This window comes from Dermacentor andersoni, chromosome 10 (genome assembly GCF_023375885.2).
Source record: "Dermacentor andersoni chromosome 10, qqDerAnde1_hic_scaffold, whole genome shotgun sequence".
Classification (NCBI taxonomy): Eukaryota; Metazoa; Arthropoda; class Arachnida; order Ixodida; family Ixodidae; genus Dermacentor; species Dermacentor andersoni.
The window spans coordinates 96,500,533-96,522,027 of NC_092823.1; the positions used below are offsets into that span (position 1 = coordinate 96,500,533).

The 21,495-nt window shown below is 45.0% G+C and overlaps 1 long non-coding RNA gene across 1 annotated transcript; it reads left to right on the forward strand.

The window, feature by feature from the left end:
* The first annotated feature begins 3,933 nt into the window (after positions 1 to 3,933).
* Positions 3,934 to 20,953, forward strand: LOC129380277 (uncharacterized). The gene is made up of 6 exons (XR_008608292.2): positions 3,934 to 4,697; positions 5,755 to 5,781; positions 15,922 to 15,948; positions 18,245 to 18,271; positions 19,343 to 19,369; positions 20,826 to 20,953. It is a non-coding gene; the product is annotated as an uncharacterized lncRNA (long non-coding RNA).
* The last annotated feature ends 542 nt before the right edge of the window (positions 20,954 to 21,495 follow it).

A 21,495-nucleotide genomic window follows, 5' to 3' on the forward strand; every position in this document is an offset into this window, starting at 1 on the left:
ACAACATTAGAGCGCCGTTTACGACTATTCGGCATCTTTATTTTAGGCCCGCACGCCTCACTTTCAGGCCGGTACGCGTGTCGGGTACACCTGCCGAATTTGCAACCGGCGCAGCGGTCGTTAAGTTATGGAAAATAACGAAGACTGCACGCAACCTGACGCATTTCGCGTCCTGTGTTATTGATGCATAGGGAGGTGCCGCAATAGAGTACTCGCGACTGCTGAAAGAGAAAGCAGCGTATGACCACCGTGCTCAGAAAAAGGGCTGCCCATGCATCAAGGCGCTGCTTGATTTTTCTTTTCTTTTTGCGTTTTGCGTGGGTCCTCGAACTGCTCTAATTGTGCGATGCTCCCACACAGTATAACAAGAGGCACGTTCACTCGTTGCTAACGAAAATGGTTTCTACTTCAGCGTTGTCACACATGGTTGCGCGAATTATTTTGTGTTCTCTATTGTCTGCGAAGAACAAGATAATGCATCGCTTGTAAGGGTTGCGCACGCGATATAATACAGAATGATTCCGTCTCCTGCACACTGCACTGGCCCATTAAATGATTATATTGCTTAGTTTGGCCATTGTAGATAAGAAATGCTGCTCATACTTGTTTCTTCATTCTTACGTGTAAGCGTATGAGCTAGAGCTTTCCCTGCGAATACCGACGACGTGCGAATAATAGAAAATAATTTTATTGCGACCATAATGTTCGTCATATGCGAAGAACACAAAACGACCGAGATAACAAAGCCGGCTGAAAAATTCACTGGCGAATACGATACTCCCTGATATGAAAGATGAGCGCCGCTCTAAACGTGGTTTCATATCGCGATATACCCGCCCTGGTTGCTCAGTTGCTATGGTGTTGGGCTGCTGAGCACGAGGTCGCGGGATCGTATCCCGGCCACGGCGGCCGCATTTCGATGGGGGCGAAAACACCCGTGTGCTTAGATTTAGGTGCACGTTAAAGAACCCCAGGTGGTCGACACCTCCGGAGACCTCCACTACGGCGTGCCTCATAATCAGAAAGTGGTTTTGGCACGTCAAACCCGATAATTTAATTTTTTTTTAAAATTTCGCGATATGTTGGCAGGTGCGGACAATTTGTCTCTTACAGCGCACTGCAAACGGAGCGAAGTGTGGCGCCACTGCCTCGCCAATCGGAAGGTTGTGCGAGGCAGCGCGTGGGTGCCGCGTGGGCGCGATTCGCAGCAGCCGCCGCAGACAGACCTTCACTCATGCCGCGCTTCGTTTCCATAGATACGGTATCGGTGGACGTGTTCCACGCATGTCATCGGTAAACAAACGTTCTCGCGCTACTCTGGCGCTATGTCATTGAAGTCGTCGTTGCAGAACGCGTCTTGCGTGGCAATACGCTTTTCTTCTCACGATTTCAGCCTACGCAAAACGAGCGTCCGATTTCGTTTCCGCAATCGCGAGAGCAATGCTGCATAAACATGCACCAAGCGGTGCACATTGTCCAGAAGCCGTACTATGTCTCTCCTTCTGAACCTGAAGTGATCGACCAACAAGTCCAACAAATGCTGCGGAAAGGCGTCGTCCAGGATGCTTGCAATAACTGGGCTGATCCAGGGATACTTGTTGAGAAAAAGAACAATTCATGTAGATCCTGTCTTGGTTATCGAAGACTTAACGCAGCCGCAAGGACAGACGTATACCCTCACAAAGAGCGGTTAAATTTGGTAACTTTCGTTTACCTTTCTGTTTGACTGTTGCCCCGATTCTCTCTCTCTTAATAGATCGCTTAATTTCTCAACTTCTTGCTGCTCTTGTTCACAGGCGGCAATTTTGCATGAAAAGTACTACACAATTTGGAAAAAACGAGAGGAGGTAACGGGTGGCATTCACATTGCTTATTGATTTAATGGTTATGGCAGGGTTTCATCACGGATGCTGTTTCGCATGATTTTATTTTCCACCCTTTCTAACTTATATCACGGGTATATGGTTCCGAGGATCTTCCAGGGTCGCGGCGAGCCGTCACTCGAGGAAATAATAAAGCAAAAGTTAAACGGAACTCACCTTGTCTCTTGTCATCACTTTTTCCACGAGCATACGGACCAAGTGACTACGAACTGAATCCCGTTCCTGGTCCCTGTATCCGTCTAAACAAACAAGTTTGAACTAACAAAGTAATGGCGATGCGCACATGACCGTTGCAATAGATGGTGACAAGTGAACGCATCTCGAGTTAGTCGCGCTGGCACGGAATCGATGAGAAAACTGGCCTTCACACCCCAGGACATGCCGATAAGTACCTTCATCCAAACGGAGTGAAGAAGGGAGCAAAATCTTCACCACCGAATAGCTCTCAAGTCTCTAAATTGATTTGGTGGTGCATTAGGAATGTGTGTGAGGAGTGGTGGCACGGGGGGGGGGGAGGCGGTATGCCGCTTAGCTTGAGGGGGGGGGGGGGGGCGCAGCCCTCTCCCCTGGATACATGCCTGATACGAAGTATGGATAGTTATATTACCGGTGATATGAACTGGTAAACATTCGTTTTGTATTATTGAAGAATTATTGTATTAGCGCACACATCAATCATGAACACATAGCACTCGAAGACTGCCTACACCCTCTGTCCAAAAGTTGGCATCAGTAAACGCGGCAGCAGCAGCGGGCGAAGTGACATTCGTGCTGTCTATCGCGTCAACGCAAAGCGAGCGCTGAGGACTCGCAGCACGCACAAAGCTATGAGCCGCCGACGTACCTAGACTCTACCCAACGTAGAACCCTCTCAAGATACGGCCACAAAACCAAAAAAATCTAAAAGCACAAAATTGATGTCTTGGTACACAGGCCCATACCGAGTGCTGCGCGCTGTAACTCCAGTTACATATGAAATCGACCGAGTCAATGACAGTGGCTTATCTGCCCTGCTGTCTACTGACGTTGTGCATGTCGCACGCATCAAGCCTCATTACTCTCCGGTTAACACCGATATTTAGACGCACAGGGACGGTGCTTCCACCGCCTGGGATAATGCTACATGCATATTGTGTTAAGAAAAAAGAGAACTAGGTAAAAGCGGGAGCCAACATTTCGACAGGTGGACTTGTCTTTTTTGAATGCGACGTTAGCTGTCCTCGACGCAGTATTTATAGGAAGGGGTGCATATTGATTATTTCATTTGGACGATGCGCGTGGGCGCACCAACGAAGAAGACGAACTGCTCCTTGGTCTCGAGCTGTCCGCTGAAATGGGCAGCGTTGCAGAAGTTTCAAAGCAAAGCTTTCGTTGTCTCTATTCCCGACTTTCTAGCCGGCGCCACTGCTGCTGCTGTGGTCTTGGTCGCGCGCACCGCGGGATTTCTCGCAACAACACCGGATGGCACTCGCCTCCGCGCTAAAGATAGATAAAAACAGGCGGCCCTTTACTCCATGTGACACCAGGTAAATAAAAGTACCCAAGGAAAAACTCGGCTGAAAAACTGTACCGTGATGCAACAACGGGATGCTCATCGTACGTATCATTTACGAAATATAAAAATGAATTTCGAGGACGCTCAAGAACACCTACCATTATATTTCTGCTGACCAATCTTCAGAATATTGCCCGCAAATTTGATGCTGCGGTTAGCACCAGCGAGTTGCAATTGCACAGCCTTGTATACGTCATGTAGTACAACACAGCTTCTGCATTGCAATCCCCGATAGAGGGGTGTGTAACGAAACACGGACCGTGTGGCACCTGTCAATTATCTAGATTGCTCATTTTCAGACGATTGCTAACGCCTTATACCGCTACGTGTACCAATGCACCTCTTTAGCGGCAAGTATTATAGTTGCGTAAAAAGGTCGTATGAATAATTAGCATACCCATGGTGGAACGTTACTGATGTTCTGCAGTACGGGTTCTAGTACGGAGAAAATAAACGAAGTGCTTGTGTCGAAATCGACTCGAAGCAACAAAAAAATACAGGCCCTTTGTCTACGCGGATTATTCGCTGAAGTACTTGCGCTTCTTTTAGTGAAATAGCGAATTCAGTAGAATATTTCACTGGACTGCAGAGCTGTGAACAATGAAAACAAGTTCCCGTTAAGCTTAGTGAATCACTTGTGCAGAACCTCGCATATGATTTTCCACAAAAAGCTAGCTTGCGCAACTTCCGAAGGATTGCAAAGGAAATGAAATAACAACTTCACCATCATGCTGGAAGGATCAGATGTTCGGCTATTCACACACACACACAATACTTAAATTTGAATTCGTTTTCTTTAGAGCCAGAAGGAGCACAATGGTGTTCTCGACAGCACTCATCTGAATGTGCATTTAATAATAGGTCGCTGATGTATGAACCGGCTCCATCACCTGACTTACACTTTGGCGTTGTTTTTTTTTTTTTTTTTGCAGCCTAGAGAACAATGATAATATTTTATTGTTGTAGGCTTATGGCATGGGAAGAAAATATACAGGCATCCGACTATCGTCGCCAATTTCGCGGTCACGCTATAGCCACTCATTTAACTAGAATTTAAGGAGCATTTCAAACTTTAAACAAACACCTTCTCCGCCATCTGATCTGACAACGTGTATATACACGGGAAAATAGCACAGTACATATAAAGATGCAGCAATGACTGAATGCCGCTGAAGCCATGGCGATCATTGCTCAAATGTCAATGCTTTGTTGGTTGCTGTTCTCGGCGTCCTGTAGCCCGGGAAGCGATGCGGCTGAGCGTATGTAGAACTTCCCTACGCTATCATTTGTATTGTGGAGCCAAGGGGCCCGAAAAAGTGGGCCCCTCGGTAACCCCCCCTTTTTTTCTCGTTCATTACATTACGAGGGTCTGAAATCCGGCAATATTAATGCCTTCAGGTAGCATGTGTGCGTTAATTGACCAGTTGCTTTCACCCAAATGATCACGTACTCGTGACACCTGCGGAAGAAAGGATGTTCCACATCCGCTGCCAAGGTTTGTGAGTGGTGGCTCTGCCAAAAATTTCCAGGGTTCTAGTAGGAACCATAACTACCCCAGAAAGTGAATCGGAAAACGGTGCCGTGGTAGCTCCATTAGTAGAGGATCGCACGCGTAATGCGGAAGACGTGGGATCCTTCCCCACGTGCGGCAAGTTGTTTTTTTATACACTTTCATTTCCATTATTTATCGTTTCTTTATTTCATTTACCAAGCACAAAAACTTCCCCTTTTGTTTTGCTTGATATCTTTGTTTGTTGGCTTCATATGATATTATTTTAAAAAATCGGGCCCCTCCTTTAATTTCCTTTCTTCTCGTTCATACCGTAGCGAGGGTCCCGAATCCGGCAACATTGATGCCTTCAGATAGCACGGGTGGATTTATTGACCAGTTGCCTTCTACCAAAAAGATCCTGTACTCGCGACGCCTGGGGCAAAAAGGATGTTCCACATCCGCCGCCAAGGATTGTGAGTGGTGGCGCTGGCTAACACACCCACAGTTCTAGTAGGAAACATAAATAGCCAAGAAAGTGGATGGTAAGAAGGCGCCGCGGTAGTTCAATTGGTAGATCATCGCATGCTTAATGCTAAGAAGTGGGATTGTTCTTCACCTGCAGCAAGTTGTTTTTTCAGCCACTTTCATTTTCCTTATTTATCATTTTCTTTATTTGGTTACCAAGCACAATTATTCTCCCCTGTGTTCTGCTTGGTGTCATTGTTAGCTTCTTATGATATTAATAAAGAAACTCGGCCCCTTGGTTAACTCGTTTTCTTCTCGTTCATGACTGAATGAGAGTATTTGTTGTCTTTCATTTTCAGTACCTCCACGGAGCTCTGATATTCCAGGTATGTGTTTCATGAATATAATTCACACAAAGACAAGGTATACTTAATTTCTACTGCATAACCAACTTTTCTAAACCAGCACTGTCTAAACGTTGAGATTCATTTCTGCGTGTTGTGTAATGGGAAAGATTTATGTAGCTAGGATTTTTTGCTAGCAATAATTTCCCCAAAGTCTGCGTAGTAGCCAAACAGGTAAGCGAGAGTGGTTGAGGTTTGTCTAGTATAGTACTCACGCTGTAGTGACGGTGATGCATGACGCAGTGTGAAAGCTGTGTTACAAGTTGAACTCTTTGTTGGGCCAACTTGTGCCCTGAGATACAAGTAACCATCCAGCACTTCAATAGCGGCGAGCAAAGTCAACGATCCTGGAAAATCTTTTCTGTGGGTCAAGCTCGTGAGCTGTTATGCATTACTCTTCGAAAGTTGTAGGATAATCACTGGTACTCGAGTGCCTTGCAGAACCTACTGCGCAATTCATGTCGCACATGGAAGCTCATTATTCAGTGTTCGGCGAGAGCGTAGACAACAAACAGAATCAACGATAACACTCGAGCAGATCCAAATCATGCAGGCGCATCTCGCGCTCAGCGATCACGTTTAACATCCGTTAGCCGGTGGAAAGCAGTCACCGGCGAAAAATAAAATAGGTAGGTGTATGAATATACTGCTCAAGAACTTTCTTGGGCAAGTCAGTACTTGAGGAATGACACGAAATTGTAGCGCGAAAACGCCCAAAATAAAGATTCATATCTCGTTCGGCTATCAGCTCAGTGGCAGAAACCATCCTTCAGAAGCATTTGTCAAGGTGGGCGAGAGATACAAGCAGGATTGTCGGAAAAAGTGGCACAAGGTGCTTTGTTACCACACGATGAACCACAACCACATGAAGGTGGCGAAAGTGTAGTGGTCACGTGTTTTGTTTCCGCCCCGAACTAACTATCTAGCCTACGCCCTCGAATCATGGGATGTGCCACGCAAACGTGCAACGTCAAGTACGCATAACACTGCGTGCACTTTTCCGTGGCAGTGTTCTACCAGGTGCCGTTAATTGAGGTAAATAATGCGCCGGACAGACCGGCCGTTGTGTGAACTATAGCATGATGGATCACGCCATTAATAAAAGAAGGATATGAGCGCACTTCCTTCTGCGCATTGCGGGTCTTGCTGCTGTCATCCGCATTTTGCTAAGGTGACCATCCTAGTAGCAGTAGAGGTAAAACCGCGCGGCAACGGCTCTATCAACCCCGCAGGGGCGTCTGCGTCAGCAGGCGTTTGGTGTGTTGTGACACCACGTACCCGAGCACACGAGGGTTGGACCCTCCCGTGTGTAGCCGTGCGCGGCTTAGCCGTGTCTGGGGAAAAGGGGATCCAGGCGGTTGAGCCGATGCTGGGTGTTTGGACCTTTAAGGCCCCCCGGCGGAGGCAACACACCTCTTCGGCCTTGGCTTCACATAGACGGCACCTCCAGACTGACCCACTTGGAGGAAATCGGCAGTCGCCTTTTCCTGTGTCTCTCTTCCTACAACCTTCGTCTTTCCCTTATTTTCCACCTTTCCTGTCCCCTTCTCTCTTCTATTTACTTCCTTTTTCTTGTCGGCAAGGGTTAACCCTGTGTGGCTATCCAACCTTGGGTCCACCATATTTGGTTATAGTGGCGGCATACGACTGGCGTCGTGCAGACTTGCATGCAAGCTCTAGGCGTCCCCTCGTTGGGCTCCGTGGTGGGCGGTCGGCGCTGTTGCCGAATTTTCATATATTTTCATGGAAACTTCTTTCCCCAAACTTCCTGATCGCCCTCAGAAACGAGGGCGCACCGAAGATGTATTTCAGTTTTTCGGCCACCAAATCCAGAATTTTCCCCGGTTCCATGTTATTCACTCTGAAAAGCCAAACAAAGCAGTGCGAAACATTTCACCATTCCTTGTGTCAAAGTCCTTGACTGATGTTTTTGGTCCAGGTTACAAGGTGTCCAGGATGGCAAGCGGTGACCTACTCTTGGAGCTCCGCGATTTGAAACAATATGAAAAACTACCGAAACTAGGGTCATTTGGGGAGACCCACATAACAGTAACCCCGCACCGTACAATGAACACCACCCGCGGTGTTGTGTCGGATGATGATTTGTTTGAGCTGACTGAAGCGGAACTCCTGGAGCGCTTCAGCGAACAAAATGTGATCAATGTCAGAAGAATTAAGATGAGGCGGGATGGTAACGAGATTCAGACGAAACACCTAATAATTACTTTTGGATCAAGTATCTTGCCAGATTCAATCGAGGCCGGGTACATCAAGCTCCGTGTTAGGCCGTACGTGCCAAATCCACTCCGATGTTTCAAATGCCAGCGCTTCGGTCACAGCTCGCAGAGCTGCCGAGGCCGCCAAACATGTGCGAAATGCAGTGCCCACGAACACACATCTGAAGCTTGTGAGAATGCTCTCCACTGTGTAAACTGTGATGGGGAGCACGCCGCGTACTCGCGGTCTTGCCTATCCTGGAAAAAAGAAAAGGAAATTGTGACAGTTAAAGTAAAGGAAAATATAAGTTTCAAGGAGGCACGTAGGCGGGTATCGTACCTGCCCAAGAAAACCTTTGCCGATGTGGCGCGTCAGGGGGCAGCGTCACAACGGCCTCCGGCGGCTGTCCGACCCACAAGCAGTGAGTCGGCACCTACGCCATCTGCCCCCGCGACGGTTGCAGCTAGCGCTGCTCCACCAACCCAGCAGACGGGGCCATCGACCCCGAAGGTGGGCGCGGCTGAGGCTGCCCCAACCTCCGAGGCCCCTTCCAGCGCTGGCAACGGCCAGCGCAGCCAAATCCCTCAGGGAGCCCCATCGACCTCCGGGCTGGTGGGCGCAGGGATCTTGCCTTCCGGGGCAGGACTCTCTCGGAAAACCTCTCGCTCGCAAGAGCGCTTGTCCGGCGTCTCACAGGAGGCAATGGACACTACACCTGTCCTCAATGCGCACCAAACGCCTAAGGAGCACCGAGACTCGCTCGAACGCTTCAGAAAGGGCAAAACTCCTATTATAGGGCCTCGAAAGGGCTCTGTAATCTAAGAGATCCCTTCCGTTTCCGTAAACACAGCACCAATTTACTTTAAATATGGATACACAAATTATTCAATGGAATGTCAGAGGTCTTCATAGGAATCTTGATGATGTGCAAGAACTCATCCATTCGTTAGTCTTCGTTAGGAATTGATGCTTCAGTCGAGTTCTTTACAGCCTTCATAATAGTTGCCGCATCTAAATGCATATCGGAACTAAATGGCTTGGCGTGCAAACGGCGTGTCCCGTGGTGGAACGACGATTGTAGGATCGCTCGTAAAAAGCAGAACAGGGCGTGGGGGTTGCTACGCGCTTCGCCCACTGCAGAGAATCTTGTCAACTTTAAAAAAGTAAAGTCCCAAGTTAGGAGAACCCGCCGACAGGCCAGAAGAGAAAGTTGGCACATGTTTTTATCGAGTATTAACTCGTTTAGAGATGAGGCCAAAGCCTGGAACAGGGTTAATAGGATTAGAGGGCGGCAAACATATTCTCTCCCTCTAGTAAATACACAGGGCGATACACTGCAAGACCAGGCAGACTCACTTGGGGAGTATTTTGAGAGCGTGTCAAGTCCGACAAGTTATTCACGAACCTTTCTCAAATACAAACAAATAGAAGAACGTAAGCCATTAACAAGAAAAAGTCGAGAGAATGAGCCTTACAACCGTCCCTTTAGTATTGCCGAGCTGAGAGCTGCCTTGATCACATGCAAGAGCTCTGCACCAGGACCTGATAGAATTATGTAAGACATAATTAAGAACGAACACACTGATGCACAACTGACTTTACTTGCACTTTTCAACACTATTTGGGCTGCTGGATATCTTCCACTTGCATGGAGAGAAGCAATTGTGATTCCCATTTTGAAGCAAGGTAAAGATCCTTCGTTGGCGTCCAGTTACCGCCTGATAGCCCTCACAAGTTGCATTTGTAAGCATTTTCAGAAAATGATTAATCGGCGACTCATACATTTCCTGGAATTAAACCAAATGCTTGATCCCTTTCTGTGTGGCTTCAGAGAGGGGTGGTCCACAATTGATCACCTTGTGCGTATTGACGGAAACATTCGCGACGCCTTTCTACATAAACAATATTTCCTATCCGTATTCCTCGATATGGAGAAGGCGTACGACACAACGCGTCATTACGGAATCTTGAGAGACTTGTCGGGAATGGGCATCCGTGGCAATATGCTCGCCCTAATAGAAAGCTATTTGTCCAGCCGTGCATTCCGCGCGAGAGTCGGGAGTGTACTTTCACGTCCATTTATTCAGGAAACTGGTGTACCCCAAGGAGGTGTGCTCAGCTGCACCCTCTATATAGTTAAGATGAACACACTGCGCGTTTCATTACCACCAGCTATTTTTTACTCCGTCTACGTAGATGACATACAAATAGGTTTTAAATCCTGTAACCTGGCAGTGTGCGAAAGACAAGTACAGCGGGGATTGAACAAGATATCTAAGTGGGCAGACGAAAACGGGTTTAAAATTAACCCCACACCAGTTCTTCTGTTCTTTTTACTAGAAAGAGAGGCCTGGTTCCAGATCCTTGTGTTCAACTGTGTGGACATCAAGTGCCTATCAACAAAGAACCCAAATTTTGGATATTATACTTGACTCCAAGCTCACTTTTATACAGCACATTAAATATCTTAAAGAAAAATGTCTAAGGACAATAAACTTGCTTAAAATTCTATCCCACTCAACATGGGGTAGCGACAGAAAGTGTCTGATGAATGTTTATAAGAGCCTAATTCGATCACGATTGGACTATGGTGCCGTCGTATATAACTCTGCCGCTCCGAGCGCACTAAAGATCCTATATCCTGTCCACCATCTAGGTATCCGTTTAGCCACTGGCGCTTTCAGAACAAGCCCGATTGAAAGCTTATACGCGGAATCAAATGAATGGTCCCTCCATCTACGCAGAACTTACATCAACCTTACATATTTCCTAAAAATACACTCCAATAATCAACATCCATGTTTTAACACTGTTAACGATATGACCTGCACTACACTTTTCCATAATCGCCCCTCTGTAAGAAAGCCTTTCTCGCTTCGAGTGAGGGAGCTTAGTGATGAGATACATGTCCCACTCCTCGAGCTTCGCCTAATGCATCCAATCCAGTCGTTACCGCCTTGGGAGTGGCAGGTCATAGAATGTGACATATCCTTTTTAGAAGTAACAAAACACGCACCAGAGATCGAAATACGAACTCATTTTCTAGAACTCCAGCACAAGCACTCCTGTACTGAGTTCTACACAGACTCTTCGAAGTCTAATGCCGGGGTGTCGTATGCTGCCGTCGGCCCATCCTTCTCAGAATCCGATGTACTGCATCCGGAAACAAGTATATTTACGGCCTAGGCCTACGCATTACTGTCTGCTGTGAAGCATATAAGAAAATCAAAGCTCCAAAAGTCAGCTATATATACAGACTCCCGAAGTGTCGTGAAGGCCCTGATGTCACTCTATACACACAAAAATCCAGTACTTAATGAACTATATTCTGTCTTGTGTAAAGCGTACAGATCTAACCAGTATATCATTATATTCTGGGTGCCTGGCCTTAGCAGCATCGAGGGTAACGTTCTGGCGGACGAGATGGCCACGTCAATCGCATCGCAAGCTGTTAAACCTACCGCTGCGGTGCCTGTCACAGATCTGAGGCCTTTCTTGCGAAGGAGATTGCGAGACCACTGGCAACGCATGTGGGACGCGGAAACGGATAATAAGCTCCACCTGATAAAACCACAGTTAGGATTCTGGCCCTCTGCTACAATATCGCGCCGAACAGATGTACTATTCTGTCGTCTCAGAATAGGATACACGTTTGGCACCCATAATTTTCTACTCACCGGAAGTGAGCCTCCAACCTGTGGTAGATGCGGGGAGAGGCTGACCGTACTCCACGTCCTCCTGGAGTGTCGGGAAGCCGAATCTGAGAGAAAGAGACATTTTTCATTAGCATACCGACATCACATTCCTCTTCATCCTGCAATGCTTCTTGGTCCAGAATTGCTTTTTAATACAGACACAGTCCTAGGTTTCCTCAGAGATGAGGTCTTACATGTTATTAGTCCCATGCATTCATAGCGCCTCCTCTCTCCAGAGGATGCCACTGCGATAATTGTTTTGCATAGCACATGCCTTGAGGCCCTTGTGTCTCAAGGGCTCTAAGGAGGCAGTAGTGCTCTGGCATTTTTCATACTCTGATATATGTTAGTTATCGCATCATTCTTTTTATATGCATCTAAATGTTCATAGTACAAGTCATACGTCATCGCCATAATTTTATTATACAGATTTTACGCACTTTAGAGCGCATATTTTAAGGCCTCTTTACAGCCACATCACACCAACTTCATAGTAGTCATAATTACACTGCAAACTCATTAGCGTAGACATGGCGCTCTTTGGCCATACCTGGCCCTTGCGCCATAAAACCCCATACATCATCATCATCATCATCATCATCATCATCATCATCATCACGGCTCTATCAAATTCATATCATTCATAACAGATCAATTAGCACATTACGTCAAGCTAATTTATTTTAGAAGAGATAACTGAAGGGGATGGAACATACAGGGGCAAAGCATTGGCTGAGAAATTTAATAATCACCTTACTTCATTGGTAGACAGCGTTACTGACACTTCTGCACTACATTACATCTCCGCACAAGTAGCTTATCTTTTTTCCCATTTTTCCCGTTTATCTTTCCCCGATATATTATGAGGTTCTGTATGTTTTCAAAAAACTAAAGAAAATTAAATCGGAAGATATTGATGGTTTGGAGAACACTCCAATCTGTTTTGTTATAGATATATTAGTCGTCTCCTTAACATACATTTAAAACCTCATTTTAGGCACAGGTATTTTCCCTCAATGTCTGAAGCATGCAAAAGCTACAGTACTGTTTAAGGGAGGAGACAAAAATGATTTGAAACACTATAGGCCCATATCCGTTCTACCATTGTTTTCAAAGCCCATAGAAAAACTAATATTTATAAGATTATCGCATTTCTTTACAAAACACTCGGTAATTACGCTGGCTCAATACGGTTTCAGGTCAGGGCTGTCGACAGAGCTAGCATTGCTACGACAAAAGGAAATTAGGCACTATAGAGGACAAGAAACTTACACTTGGTATATTTGTTGACTTCTCTAAAGCCTTTGACCGGATAAGTCACAATACCCTTTTACAAAATTTACCCTATTACAGCATTCGAGGCATTGCACTGAGTTTATATACCAGTTATTTGAGCAATAGGCTACAGTGTGTAAGCATAAACAGAGAACAATCGTCTTTGCAAAAAGTTATTCAAGGTGTACCTCAAGGTAGTACATTGGGGCCACTACTTTTTATTCCTTATGTGAACGAAATTATTAAGATAAACCAGACAATTCAATATGTCATATATGCGGATGACACTTCCTTGTTTTTTGCGGGTGTGGACGTAAATGACCTTATTTCAGTAGCAAACGCGACACTAGGTGACTTGTATGCATGGTCGACCGTAAACTCCCTATACATCAACTGCTTAAAAACCATAGCCGTTTTCTTTCGATCGAAGGGAACAGCGTACACAGGTACTTCAAAGCTATACCTGAGCGATGGGGCGATTGATTTTTCTTCGACAGCAAAACATTGGGAATAATTTTTCACGAGCATATGTTATGGGATTCCCATAGTGAAACGGTAAGAAAAAAGCTAAGGCACTAGGCATGCTTAGAATATGTCAATCATTTCTTCCGACTGCTGAGATGTTAACTATCTATAATACGCTTTTTCGTTCACAGATACGCTATGGTCTTCTTGTTTCGGGCACTGGCACCGTGCAATCTAAGCAAAAATTAGTCGCGCTTTCAGTGCATTACGTGCAAAAGTGCCTTACGTTGTATAGCAAATGACGAATATATTGCACATACCTCGTCTTTATTCAATAAATTTAAATTGTTAAGTTTTGATAACATGTATAAATGTTGTTCATTAGTGTCTGAAAACTGAATTTAACAAAGGAAATAATAATCTCACCTCGATAGCATGCTTATGGCGCAGCACCTCGGCTCGACCTACTAGACAGAGCGATTATTAGAAGGTTCCTCGATGCCGAACAAACAATGGTTTCCAAATGCTGAAACATTCATTCCCCCACATACTAAACAAATTCAATTTTTCATTAGAGCGATTGCGCCTTCTTTCACGACAGGATATATCCAATCTGTTTTTACTTACATGATGTATTTCTTGCTGTTTTCTTGGTGCAAAAAATGCGGCATAAAATGCTAGATTTCTTTTTACGATTGTTTAATTATTTTTTTTCTGCTGTAGGAGTGCAAATCTTTCTGCATTTTTGTTTTCGTATAATTATATTCCTTATTGTGCCACATCCACTATGTATTTATGTGCCTATTTACTTGTTTTCATAACTATGATTGCTGTCACTTTTCTGCCTTGTATTGCTGGGATGTGGGGCCAGTCAAGCTGCGTTGATATCGCAGCTTTTTTCCCGCATTCCACACCACAAATTGTATCTTTACCTCGTGTTTCAATATGTAAGCATTGAAACACTGCGGTGAAATAAACTCCAACTGCAACTACATCAGTGGTCAAGCTTGTGCGAGTTAAGCATCTGTTTCGTTATATGATACGAAAATCAAATTGATTGGTTGGTCCCAAACAAGATGGCTTGTCATTTGCTCTTTCCCGCGCCCTGGTGTCCAGAGTGTGTGCGGGCTAGATATGTAGCGAGCATTGCGCCTAAAAAGAAAGAGGACTTTGAGGGTAGCGCCGTCTTTCTTTCACCTCTGTTTGTAGCTGTGAATCCATTTCTTCGAGCCGCTTTGCCCCGGAGTATCATGTATTTCAGCGTGGCAATGTGATCACCTGCCAAAAATAAACAGTAGTTAGTTGTTTTGGCTTTGAGAAGTCATAAGGCCTTAAACTGGGTAAACAAAAACAAAGTATTTATGCGACTATGTGTACTTCACTATAAATTATTTGCAGAAATCTCAAATCTGTGTACCCGAATAACCTATTAGCGAGCTAACTGGCACCGTAAGGGTTACTTGCACAGCAGTTTATTTTACACTGTTTTCCCTATGAAGGCTGGGGAGATCGAGCAGTGCACAGATACGCTGCTATGTAGAAGGTATTGGCTACTGAGGAGAAGCAGGCCTCATTGTCGCATATTGTCAAGATTGGAATCGGGCGTGAATTAGATGGTAGCTGGCCCATGCCGTCGTCCAACTTATCCACGCTGAGGACGTTCTTGAAGGGAAGGACTGCTTCTCATCGAGAACGAGGAATATCGGTTTATTTACAATATCTACATAAGGACGTTGCAGTTCATCAGTCTAGCATGACTGCGACAGAAAGTACACTGAGCAGCCGCACAACAGCGTTTTATAAACACTCGGTCCTCCCTCGATCCCAAGGTGAGGGAAACGTTAGACCAGTAGACGAGCCGCCTCTTTGCGCGAGGGCTTACACGCACACACTTCCGCACAGGTTCACGGTCCCCAACCGAGGTCAGACGGTCTTCGCAGAACTCGGGGCTGACGTCAGGAACAGTGCGTGGGAAGGGGCCTTGAACTAGGTTACCTTGGGGACTCCCTTGCTCAAAGCAGACTGGGTCGGTGGTGGCGTGTTCCGTCACAAAGCCTGGTTCGTCGAACTCATCTCGGCTCCTGCGACGGAGAGTCGAGGAGACGATTATTGTTCTCCGCACACAGTCGACTTAGTGACGCCACGGCTAGAGGGTTGCGATGGCTTTCCAGGAAAAGTCGATGCCGCTCTCGCACCTGAATGGCAAAGCTTGCACCTCAGCGGGTCGTTCTTAACCATGTTCGCTCCAGCGCCACCTTTTTTCTTCGACCCCAGTTAGTACTTGAAGCGTCTGTGTTTCTGTGAGCTCCCGTCTTTCTGAATTTTGTATCTGTTTCTTGATTATAATGGCCTCTAATACCTAATTCATATAGTTTGGTAGTAAAGCGTTTCCATATGAAAAACGAAAGGTACGATAAGCGACATATTTTTTCGAAGAAGATGACCAGATTGTTTTGTCTGATATTTCTAGTCGACACCAAGGACCGTTATACAGTAGGTAAGTTTCGAAATTTCCATTATCTTTCATACTTATTTTTTGTTCACTTTTTAAATAGCCGTGAACTCTGGAACTACCTAAAGTTTTTTGTTTTGTTTTCAAAATGTGGGGTTTTACGTGCCCAACCACTTTCTGATTACGAGGCACGCCGTAGTGCAGGACTCCTAAAATTTCGACCACCTGGGGTTTTTTAATGTGCACCTCAATCTAAGTATACGGGCGTTTTAGTATTTTGCCCTCATCTAAATGCGGCCGCCCTGTCCGAGGTTCGATCCCGCGATTTCGTGCTCAGCAGCCGAACACCATAGCTACTTAACGTTACTCAAATCGACATTTCTGCATCCGTACTCTTACCCAAAAGTGCTTCGTCTCCACTTCTAACGCACCTTGCGTGCGATCAGTATGCAAGTGTCAGTCAAGTTCAAGACTCTTTGAACGCGCGGTCACATCATGCTCGAATTTATTAAACTTGTGTCGCCCTGAATTGTTGCTCTGTGTGTAAGTGACATAGACCGCCCCTTAAACGAATGAGTTAATTATGCAGGTATATTCTGGCTCCGCTTATTTCCAACAGAAAGGAGGCGTACAAATGCCTATTCAATTGGCCTAGTTATTGTCGATATCACTATTTTGAATGCGGTACGACGTTTTCCGCATCAACCAGAAAAAAAGGAAAGAACGAATAGCGGGCGCCGATCGTGGGCCGATACAGTAATGTATGGACCGAACAGATTCAACGTTATGTAGTACCACTGAATGGAGCGGTTGGATCTACAGTCAACCGCAAAAGTTTGCGGTTCGCAGGATCTGCGAACAACTTGAATTCTTGCGAAGCGTGTTCACACAACCTAGAATTAAATTTTCCAGCACGTAGTAGCATTCACCACCTACACAGTGATTCATTAAATATGAAGTGTCATACCATAACGGTGCAGGAATTCACATTTGAAGGGAAAACCGCATCCGCTAACTTTTGCTGTTGACTGTACATACCCATTGTTCTCCTGTATTATTCGCCCGAGTACTCTACGTGCATATTAGGGCAAATAAAGTATTTGTTGTCGTAGCAATTATCTAGACACTCTAGCCGCATTTGTGCCGTCGCCGTCGCCGTGAGGATCCGTATAAAGTCCAAGGCCGATAAAATTGTCATCGCGTACCGTATGCTTTATGTGGATGTGAACGCGTGTGACGCTGATTCCGTGAACGTGGCTCGGCGGAAGGCTAGGCAGAAGCGCGCCCTCTTCTGTAGCTCGTGGTACATGGTGGTGTGGCGAGAGAGGGGTTGCGTTCTTCAGCGGCGGCTGCTGCTTACGGAGCGGCCGCGTGGGCACCGCATGTTGAACGCGATCTGCGACGTGGCCGAAGTGGGCGTCAGTGTGGGTCCTATGTTCAAAGCAATCGGCAACGTTTGCAGTGTGCGGGTAGTACCAGTGGCTTCCCATCGCCTGTGCTATCCACGTTTCTCTCGCGTATAAGCAAGAGATACACGAAGATAAATTAGCTCACTGCTGCAGCGGCCGCGATTCCTCACTTGAGCCTTTTGGCAGCGAGTTTCCGCAGTGAAGGCGCAATATATGTTCACGTTTACGTGTGCGCGGGTCACACTGGGCTTGGTAGTTAGTAAGCAAATGTTTACAAGTTTACGCGGCCCATAAAAAACTACTATCCTTGCTTCGTATAATAATCTACTAATTTGCTATCGCAATCGATGCTTCTGCTTTCGGGTGAAACTGCGACTTTTAGTTTCGTTCTAGGGTTAAGTATCGAAGCACTCAGCCAGAATGGACGCCTATAGTTACATCGTTCTATGGGCCTGTGTCCTGGCTACACAACTTCGTTTAAAGTAATGAAAAGAAATATCAATCATCATGCAGAGTATTACCACACAAACAAAATTAGTGAACCACACAGTCACAGAATGCAAATGGGCCATGTTAACACGCAAGATTGTACACCTTAAAAACGCAGTGAAGTTTCATTTCATATCTAGAGGCCAAATTTATGACAACTAAGCAAGCGTGCCAAACGTTTAAAAACAAAACCGTAGAATGCTAGACGTTTATTTATACCTATTTCATATTATTCAGCAAAATCTTAAACTGCGCGGAGAAGACGGGACATGAACAGAAACACGGATGCACATACAACATGCCTTACTTGATAATATTCCAATGCTCATCTTGCACATGCTGGCTAAACGCATCACAGGGAATCTTTCCTTTTTGACATATCAGTGAACATATAGACGATGGGATTTTAAAAAGAGATAATCATTTAGTTGTTTCTTTTTCAGAACCATGGCCAGTACAGTTCAAACCAGGTATGCTTTCAAGATTATTCAGTTATATTTACAAAGAAAACATTAATTTACCTGTATAACATACCGAGTGTTTTAAATCACTAACCAGTTATTATAGAAACCTCACGTGATGTCTTAACAATGAAGTACAAAGCTTATGCGCGTGGTCGATTATACTGAACTCAGATCGCGTACAAGCTTGCTGAAATGTTCGACGCCCTTTACGTCACACTAAACGAACTGACGCAAGAATAGGGGGAATGAAATAGCCAATGTTGGCGAAATTGTTAAATTCATCCAGTTCTTCGAAACAACTGTCACTTTTTTCTCACAAAAGTACTTTTCCAATATATTTGAAGAACGGAGGGTCATATCTGCTTTAAAGACCAGCACACCATTCCAGCAAACCACATAGGCTCAGCGTACTATGTAAAGTACAAGTGGGTAAATTTTTATATGGCTCTATATATACGAATTGTATATGCAATGAATTTCAGCATCAACTACTGCAATTCTTTATGAGAACTAAACTTAAAAATAAGTTTCGCGAAGCAAGTACTTAGGATGATAGAAAAAATTAGGCGGCTTACACAGCCATACTTGGTACGTACCACACTTTTCCAATGTTGACGATGATTACATCAATGGCATCATGCAGCCGTGAAAGAAGCTACAGCGCTGCTGTTTTGACGAACCCTGTTGAACAATTTGGAATACACACAAAAACAACTTTTACAGTGCTTTCACACACTGGCCTTTAACAGGTTACCTGATGAATGGTTGGCTTAGCAGTCGAAATTGCACTCCTTTTAGGCTAGGATACTTATAAAATTGCGAAATAGAAACAAACTATCGATTCTGGTATACCTTTCGTAACATGAAAGCCATTTCAGAATTCCTAACTTGTGTCATGAGCAGCCTGGAAATGTGGTCGCTGGTGTAGCGTTTTTGGGCACCATGATGACGAAAGCTTGGTAGGCGAGCATTTACTTCTGAAACATTGCACGTTACAACCACATGACTGAAAATGACACGAACTGGGAAGCCACCAATGATATAGTTTAATATGAATGGTATTTTCACTTTTTCTAGGCGAGATTGTGTTCCGTGATGTTGAAGGTACGTATTCAGAAAAACAGCAGTGAGCGCTAGCAGTACAATCTAATTTGCAGTTTGCATCGTGCTCTTTCAAAGCGTAAATATTAAGTGTTTGTCCGCGAGAGGTTTTACTTTGATGAGGAAGTCGTGTCTCGTTTCCGTCAAGAACATGCATTACATGGTAAATAGTTTAGAGGTATTTAAACTGAGGGTCTTTTTTTGCAACATTATGCAGAACTGAAAAATCCTAAATCCGTTTTGGCGTCCTATAAGATTAGTAAAAGCTGTCAAGCTATAGCGACACGCCCTGTTTTATAACAGATATCTTAAAATATTTAATCGACATCTGTTGTCGAGAAAATCAGGTGTAGCCCTTACAGTATTTTTTCATTGAGCAATGTATTATTTTACCAGTCCTCTTAGAGAACGCCCAGGTTCCAAAAACTAGATGTGTGCCTAATTCTTCTAAAGGTGCAGTGTTTACTCTATCAAAGCGATCATTTAGCTCTTACGCTATACTGACATATGCATGGTGTCCCAGCTAATTTTAGCCAGCGTTTAAAAATATGCGAATGCCACGTAGCTGGATACGCCCAAGTGAATGCAGTTTGCTGTCGCTTATAGATACTCAAATTATCTTTTTTTTTTCATTTCGCTTTATTGAACAATTTGTCCTAAATATCTATTAGTACTCAAATAATATAATTAAATGAAAAGTGTAAATGAGAAAATTGTAGAGCGACACGAAAAACCACCCGCCGTGGTTCCTCAGTGGCTATGGTGTTAGGCTGCTGAGCACTAGGTCGCGGGGTCGAATCCCGGCCACGGCGGCCGCATTTCGATGGGGACGAAATGCGAAAACACCCGTGTACTTAGATTTAGGTGCACGTTAAAGAACCCCTGGTGGTCGAAATTTCCGGAGTTCCCCACTATGGCGTGCCTCAGAATCAGAAAGTGGTTTTGGCACGTAAAGCCTCATAATTTAACTTTTAACAAGAAAAACTCCCCATACAGCTTTCAGTAGCTAAATACTATCTACAGAAAATTGTTTTTTTTTCCGAGCGTGAGAGGAGAGCGCAAATGCACGAAAATTTACGGCGCGACTGGCCGCTCGAGGCACTTTGCGTGTATTCGCAGGCCTCATTCACGCTCGGAAAAACAGTTTTATCTAGCACGTATTGAGCAACAGAAAGGTCTGTCGGGAGTATTTCATGTCGCGCTACGATTTCTTCATTGACACCTTTCGTATAATTTTCTTATTGAAGAAGTTCATTATATAACTAGGAACAATTATCTGTTTAGTCGGAATGAAACAGATAGATCGAGTGTCTCTAAGTACCGGCAAATAACATTAGTTTTGTTCCGTCCATATACGTGGCATTCGCATATCTTTAAACTCTGGCTAAAGTTAGCTGGGACAGCCTGCAGAATGATATTTTAAATTGAAACGTACTGTCTTTTTTTTTTAATTCTACAGCAGACTAGACTTCAAGAAAACGAACAGCCCAGAGGCAGCAGCACCGTGTGAAATGCAATATTTGGAAGATATTGTGCCACAGCTTGCCACGAACGTGCAACAATAAAGGTGTCGCTGCATTTACTGCAAACGCTACTGAGAATATTCCATATGCATGTGTTATTTCGATGCATTCGACACTTTGAAAATTTGGCTAATGTTTTTATTCGTCATTTGGCTACAGTTAAGGTCAATGCGCAACAACACACCTGATTTGTTGGTGCGCGCGCGAGTGATTTCACGCACTATCGCCGGACCGTATGAGGTGGGCGTTCCCGCTGCGTGTGACCCCTCCTCATCAGAGCATTATCGAGATCAGCAGTGCGCGTTGTTGACGTCATGCACTAACAAATGAGCAAGTGATGGCGGCGTGCGTCATATGCGAACGCCCCATCCGCAGCCGAGATCTGTGCACAGCTGCAGCGAACGCATGTGACGTCAGCCAAGAAAGGCGAAGGAAGCGCATGGCAGGTGTCTTGAACACTGATATTTCTTCGCTCCTAAACCAGCGGGTTGCTAGGTACACAACGCCTGCTTTTTGGGCTAGATCAGGTGAATTGATCTGCTGTTGCCATTGCGAGGACTGGTGGTACCAACGGCCGCACTTCTTCAACGTATCCAGCTTTTTGCA